Source organism: Trachymyrmex septentrionalis, unplaced genomic scaffold, assembly GCF_001594115.1.
Source record: "Trachymyrmex septentrionalis isolate Tsep2-gDNA-1 unplaced genomic scaffold, Tsep1.0 scaffold38, whole genome shotgun sequence".
Classification (NCBI taxonomy): domain Eukaryota; kingdom Metazoa; phylum Arthropoda; class Insecta; order Hymenoptera; family Formicidae; genus Trachymyrmex; species Trachymyrmex septentrionalis.
Window position 1 is genome coordinate 391,339 of NW_017305547.1, and position 7,981 is coordinate 399,319.

General features: G+C 36.5%; 1 protein-coding gene across 3 annotated transcripts in view; it reads right to left on the minus strand.

The window, feature by feature from the left end:
• Positions 1-7,981, minus strand: part of LOC108750896 (serine/threonine-protein phosphatase 4 regulatory subunit 1-like) — a 140,467-nt gene that overhangs the window by 89,944 nt on the left and 42,542 nt on the right. The window lies entirely within an intron of this gene.

Below are 7,981 nucleotides of genomic sequence, written 5' to 3' on the forward strand. Positions count from 1 at the left end.
AGCGTTCTTTTCTGAATTCTTTATATATATATATCGCAAAACTACCGTATGCTCGGAACTTGGAATGCGACACTTTCATAAATTTCCGCATTTCCTTCCCGGCAATGTCACGCTTGTCGATTGCTCCGAGAGGAGAGAAACTTGAATATAAAGTTTACTAACTTTTCTCTTTTCAAAAAGCAAATATGCAACTTTTTGGCGATCGAAAATTACTTCTGATATTTATCGGAAGTAATATTCCAATATCTCCGACTCGAATATTCATTTCTAGAATTGCAAATTGGCGTCGGTGACGATTACTTGGTAATTAATATAATTGAAAAATTGACCTCGAAGTTATCGTTCATTATTACTGTGGGAAGTACCGACACCATTTTGTTGCTCGGAATTATCGCGGATTATTGCCGATGAAAGACCTTGAATGTTTCGATGGCCTATATGCGGTCACGTGGTTGGCGACATCGCGAACACGCGGCAGTTACCGTATGCGAGAATCGATTCGATTAGAGTGAAACATTCAACTTTTTTTCACCTCACCGAAGCCTTTCAATTAGGGTCGGTTATCGACTTTTTCCGATGCTAAATAAAAAGTATCGACGCTTTTTCAGATGTATGCTCAAAGATATTTTTCTATATTTATTTCGTTTTTCACAGATTAAATGTATGGATGTGTAATTTTTTATTTAAAGGTATACCTTCAAATTATTCTTAATATTTTTCATGTAAATTATATATTTGTACATTTGTAATAATAGTAATAATAATAATAATAATAATAATAATAATAATAATGTGCTAAACTTTCTGTTTTGTCCTTGCAATAAAGTCAAATTTTTTTCACATATTTTTCGATTAACATTATTCCCTCTTTCTTAAATCTTTCAAGTAGAATCTCACTCTTAAAAATTGAGTCATTCTTTTTCGACATCGCGACTCAATTGTCACTCTTTAAAATTGTACTCTACTCCAAAAATTTCAGAAAGCTTATCCTACGTTCTTTTTTGTTAATTTGAAATTTTCATACAAATCTTTTTCAAATCTCAATCAATTCTTTCTATTCTGAATTTTTATTGTCTCAATTGTTCCCGGATACAGATCTTTTTACACGTAACATTCATAGAATTGTTTTTGTGCCAAGTGTTTACGATTAAAACGGCTATTTGTACGGCCCAACAGACGTGTAGGCGTCCTAGAATCATCCCCGTGTGATCTCGTCGAGATGATCATTTCGCGATGACGTTCGTCGGGACGTTGGGACGCCCAACGTTGACGTCCGGACAACCGCACGAGGATTCGTTTCCTCGTCGATGCCGCTAGTTATTATTGTTCTCGATGAACGACCTCGGTGCTCGTGGCTTCTACGTAGGTAGGTAACGTGATGTGTGACGTAGACAGACGTCACGCGTCGCCGTGGCGACTGGAGCGATTCTCGATAATTTGACTTTTTAACGAGCCTCATCGACGCAATTCAGGATTTGCAGTTCACTTCTTTGCGATAAACATGCCAAGAAATAAAGGTAATGTGCGATCGGCTCGAATATTATAGTATTGTATGACTGGACGATTCGAAATTCCTTTTTTACTAAATAAAAAATGCATTGCTCATTTGCTTTAATGTAACTCAAATATTGTTTCTTTTTTTTATTTAGTTGTCTGCAAAGGAGAGAATTTTTATGTATACGAATTTAGTACCGAGCTAATAAAGAGCTGATAATGATACCTTTATTCTTCTATAATTAGTTACTAAATCATTGTGCACCAAAATTGCAGAAAAAATTCCATTAAAGAAATTATTTATATATATGTATATAATAAAATTTAATGACTCAAAACATTCAAAACGAAAATTTTTTTTTTAGTTACGTCATTAATGTAGTAAATAAGTGACATTTGCATCACATATTATTTGATGAGTATTGATTAAATGTTATTTAAAATTACCGCGCGCTATAATAAAATGAATTTCAGATTATCAATAAGGGATCATTATTTAGCTTCAATAAATATGTATTTTCATTTAACGAAAATATTCAAGTGTGTCACGCTATTCCCTGAGTAAAGATTCATTACTGCATTTTACTTTCCGTTTGTTTTATCTTGCGCATGACGTTTGCATCGCTACGACCCGCGTAATGTCGTTATAATCGCGACTGCGATATGTTTGCGTTAATTAAACAAAAAATTTTCAATTCGCTCCAGAGCACAATTCTATTTTTATTTGTGATTTGAGTGCTCATTTTTTTTTACATCCCTCGAAACTTTTGTTGTACGCATATTTTTTGAAAAAAAAATTGGAAAAATTAGTAATTAGAAATAATTAGCAATCGTGAGTTGATCAAGTAAATTCGTCACGAACGCAATAAGAAATATCCATTTTAATATAATTATATTTTTACTTCGCAACGTCATCAAATTTTCCTAGGAATATATTCATGGCTTTAGCACAAACAGAAGGAGCAAAAAATGGAATTCATGAATTTATTGACAATAATCGTGAATGAAAAGAATAATTTCCTACTTATCTTTAAAAAAAAAAAAAAAAAAACCAACTGTCACATAGTTACTAGAAATGAATCACAAATTTTCTTAAAATCTCGCTCGAGTGACTCGTAATCTTGATTTCGCCGAACTTGAAAATAATAATATCACGAATAGTAAAGCGTTACGAAAGGATGAGTTGATCTATATGCGTGACATAATGTCGCAAGATCGCGAGTTGTAGAAGGATAAATAGGTGAGTGAATGGTGCTTCCAAGTAATTCGATGATTCAAGAAATCTCTCACGTACGAACTGAGTAACTCGATTGAATTACTATTGGATGACTAGTACAATAGATTAGCAGAAAAATCATCCTAGATTAACAAATTTATCTTACGAATAGTTGCATGAATGAAACATGAATGATATTTTGAATGAAACATGACTAGTTCTAGATCAAGTTAAGAGCTTACGAATACAGTACACGAGATCATTACATAATAGCGAACGATAACATGCCTTATCCAAATATAAGATTTATTCGCTGAACGAATTATCTGTTCTTATAGAATTAGCAGAATGTTTTATGAACGATAACGACATTATCAATTTTGGTATATTCAAGTAAGGTTTAAAGCCATCTAACTTAATTTTGCGAGTTTCATAATTAAACGCATGTTACATTTTGCAAGCAACCCAAGATAGAGATACTCTCTAAAGTGAAGTTGGAGTAATATCGTGATCGGCGCAAACCACGAATAATTCCCCTTATCTACGAGGTACATACTTTCGTGACGTGAGTGAATCGCGCGATAACGTCAAACCTACCTACGCGTTTACGATTTGATGCCATTTCATGACACAGTATCATCGTAAATGACGTTTGTTACAATTGTCGTCACTGACGATTTGGTTTGCAAAAAAATCTTTTTGCATTAGCGACAACAGTAGGTTTCAGCGGAAATAATGATTGTCTAATGTTACTGGTGGAAAATATAAAATACACACAGACAAAAAGAGAGAACCACAATTGCTATTTGAATTATGCAATTATCTATCCGACAAAAATTATACATTAACAAAGCCTTGAACAAAGAGATGGAGCGATATAGTAGGAAATGTGTTAAATTCTTCGGACTTTTTTTCTCTATATAATCGTACAATTCGAGATAATTCGAGAATTCTCTTTCCTTACTCAATTCTGTAAAGATTACTATTTTAGCAGTTGCCTTAGAAATATAAGTCTCGATCACATTTTGAGAAACATCGAGTCATCAGGAGAAAATTTCAAACAAAATTATTTTTACGGATGAAGAGTTATTTTTATAGACACAGCTTTCGAACGCATGTTGTTTGTCGTAATCAGCTGCTACGATTCAGAACGTATTCGATCGTTGGCGAAGTGCGGAGAGAGGCGAGAGAAGAGAGAGACGAAAAGTTATGAACGGACCATACGGAGGACGGCAACGACGGCTGAGCGGAAAGGAAGAGAGTATTTTTAGCGATTACACATTGTTTTGTTGACTGCTTCGGACGACATTGAATCGTGTGGAGACTGCGTATGGTTAACGCAGCGATTTTTGTGCGTATATACATTACAAATTATTCGTCTTTTCGTGAGAAATCTCGATTATAGGCTTGCCGAATAATTCCTCTCTAAGAGTGCACTGAGAGAAATGATTTTGTTTTTAATAGGAACAAATCAAGAGAAAACAAATGTGTTTTAATATTAAATCAATATTTGTTAAAAAAAACGATCAATTTGTTGTACGACTGCGTACGAAATTAATTCATCAATGTAACAAATAATTAATAGTACCGCAAATAAAAAAAAAATATATATATATATATACGTATAAAAGTCGTAGACTGCAGGGTCTCAAATCGTAAGAAATTGACCAATTCTAATCAAGTATTCTCCCTATATTTGACTATGCTTGGTCAGTTTTCTACGATTTAAGACTCCACGATCATCAACGATTTCTATATAAACGAATCTAAATCGTACGTTTCAGCTACATTCTAGTCATTTACAGCGATATACGTTGAGTCCTTCTGCACTTTGTCACTATCAATGTACAATTGCTTGTAACATTGCAACGATTGCTGTATTAACAACGTCATAATTGTTACTCTCAACATCGCTGAAGATATATATTTTTTTCGAAATAAAACGCACGAATTACCGCGTATTTGCGCTCTCGACTGCCCCTTCTTTAATTACTGCTTCGTTAATAATAATGATAACAGGATCTAAAGAAAATCTGAAATTATTGAAAGACGCAGTACTCACGCTCTTACAATCTATCATTTTACAACATGCATCGTTAACATACGTTAGCTGTGCGATTAGAATTTCAGATGTATGATTAATAGCGTTACCGCTAGTTATACAGAATGAGAAATTACCGAAAGCGTATCTATATAATATGCATAGTATAATTCCGAGTGTTCCAGCATGTTTCTCCTTCCATTTTGTGCCTCGTAACGTGGACTGACCCTGCACGAAACTACGGGTCGCAGCATCGCCAGGCGGGTTGCGACCGTTTTCTCAGATAACGAATTCATTCACAACGGACGACAACGACGACGATTCAAGTTCGGCCAACCGGTAAGCGCGACCTTACCGCACGAAGAAACTTGCGAGCCAAAGATGGCCGTCAATATTTGATAAAAAAATATTGATACTCTATTTTCGACAGCTCGACGTCAATAACGAAATTAGTTGTGGGCATGAATCGACGTTTTTAAATAATATTTCAAGAAAACAAGACTAAAGTAATTTCATCCATACTTCCGTGTCAGAGCGGTCCGTTTAGATTGTTAATTTATTTCACACGACAAAATGGACAAACGTTTAACGAGGTTGAAATAAAGGGATGATAAATAGGTAGAAAAAGAAAAGGCGAATTGTGAAGTGAGAGTAATATACTGTGTCTGTGCCTACATGGCGGCGGAGCAGGAAGGAAGGGAAAGAAAGAGAGAGCAGTCGATGCGACCCAAATAACACGAACTCCCACGTACAAACCGCGACCAATGCATTCACTTTCAACGTCAATGAATAACCATGCCGAGATTGTCATTTATAGGCCGCCAAGCGAATTCGACAATTCGACGTAGGAAACAAACATTTTTCTGTCTAGTGAACTATGTTACTCACGTTTTTAAAACGATGAAATCGTGCACCCGAAAAATCCGTAAAAATTCTATTTCTGAAGACTTACCTGCAACAAAAAAAAGAACAAAAAATCAGTGTTAGTTATAAAAAAGGACAAGTATCGATGAAACAAAAATTTCGCGGAGAATCTCCAATCGATCATATATTAAAAAAAAAAAAAAACAATACACGAGAGGTCTCGTTGAGGAATTCTCGTTGAGAAATAAATAATTCTCGTGCGGGGAAATATAGAAGGATCACTCATCCATTATTAATATCACTATAGCTATTCGGATTTTTCTTTTCTATATTCTCGGTCGCATTTGCGGAAGACCCATTTGGCAGGAGGTGTCTTTGGCATCGATGTTGCAGCCGGCGTGCCAGCTTGTCGAGATCAGGACAATGATCTCGTGTCATTGTCCGATAGCCCGTCGTCCTCTGATCCCCGATAATTTCACAATCTTTAAAACCATCACGCGATCCTGTCTTGACATATTACAACGTCTAGATCGATTTTAAATTAATCCTCGCTTTGCTCTCTTCCCTCCTTTTTGGAGTAAATAAAACGATGTTGTTGCAAGTCAATTAAGAGTTAATATCGTCTACATCAGTCATCCTTATATACAGTATCATTCATATCAAACATCATCTCGGATTAATTGCTAGAAAATAGATATAAATAGATTTTACAATTCAGTCTGTTACAATAAAGCTGAACAGTTAAGGAGGGAGTCAGGAATGTAAATTGAAAGAAAAACGTAGAAAAATCTAAGAGTTTTGACGATCTATCACACGTAAGTACGATTTATCGAATCGATGCGATGTGTGATTAATGAAAAATTATGTGTACAAAAACGGAAAAACAAAATATGTAGATTCTTTCGCTTCCGCAATCATAGTCCATAGACACGTCGGAAAATCCTCTCAATTGCTAATATGTTTGATCAAATGTCGGTCGATCGAATTTTTTTCCCATTATCGTTTCGTGCTGCGTGTTACGAATGGATTCGCTCATTAAGGATACCCTGTAAGTATAATACATAGGAAAGCATCCGAAGGCTTGTGCATCTGTCACCTGGCGCTGCCATGCTTCCCTCAACGGGTGTCCCGACTCACTCAATAATTGCGCAACGTTCATCGTCATCTTCATTATGAGTCATCGTCATCGTTCTACAAGAAGCTCAGTCATCTTACGCGCTAATTATGTGTTAGGTAGACAAATTCGTGTCTCATGACTATTTAACATCTCCCCTGCCCTTCGAGATCCCATCGAAACGGGGAAACTGTCCAGTCTCTCAGACTCCTGCCACGAAATTTATACAGCTTGAAAAACAGAATTTCATATTTTTTACACATAATTTTTCTCGTTAAAATCACTTTCGGATAATTGTTAGGGAATTAAAAATTTATTTATTTTATGAAAAAAAAAAACATACGACAATTTCTCCCAACAAATCTAATTACAACACTTCTCTGACAAAAGTTATTTATCGGCAGACTAGTATACTCGGTTTGATTTTAAATCTGGATTGTGAGGTAGGATTTAAATATGTTCGAATAAGAGTAAAACAGATAAAAACGTGCATCATAATTAAACGCAATGTGCAAGAGTACATTGCATCGGCTACTTAATATTGTCCGTCAGCCCGGGAGGAAGAAGGAGAGGGAGGAGGGGAGGGGGGGGGAGGGGGAGAAAGGGGGAAGCGGAATGGCTCGCGAAGAAAGTCCAACACACCGAAGGGTTGGCCAGAGTGGCCAGGAAGGTGATAGAGTGAGAGGCCAGAGAAAACGAGGATAGACGCGGAGGAGTAGGAGAACGGAGACAGAGGAGGAAGATGGAGACAGGGAGGCTTAAGCAGGGGGCAGCAGGTGATGCGCCAGGTGGAGGACGATGGCGCGTGCGCCGTTTTGCCCCCCGCCTTCCGGTCACGTGCCCGGTCTCCACAACCCCTCGCCCCATCTCTCTCTTTCTCTCGCGTCGCGGTAATCTTTTTCTTTTCTTTTTTTTCCCGTTCAGTTTCTTCCTTTTTTTTTTTTTTCCAGAGCCGTCGACTAAGATACTTCGGCACTTTCGTTCGGCCCAGGCATAATAAGTGGCAATACGTAAAAAATGTAAATGGGCTACGCATCGAACAGCCACGCGACTCTTAACGATCGTTCGCCGAAATTCAGCGAACGTTACGAGCACCCCTCACATCGAGCAATTATTTCAGAATTACGCGCAAAATTGCAAAAACAAACTCATCAATTACTTACACAGAGACATTCAAGGAAAATTATGGATTAAATTAAAAAAAAAAAACAAAAAAAAAAGATAATAAAGTTGATTTTTATTGCGCGCGTAA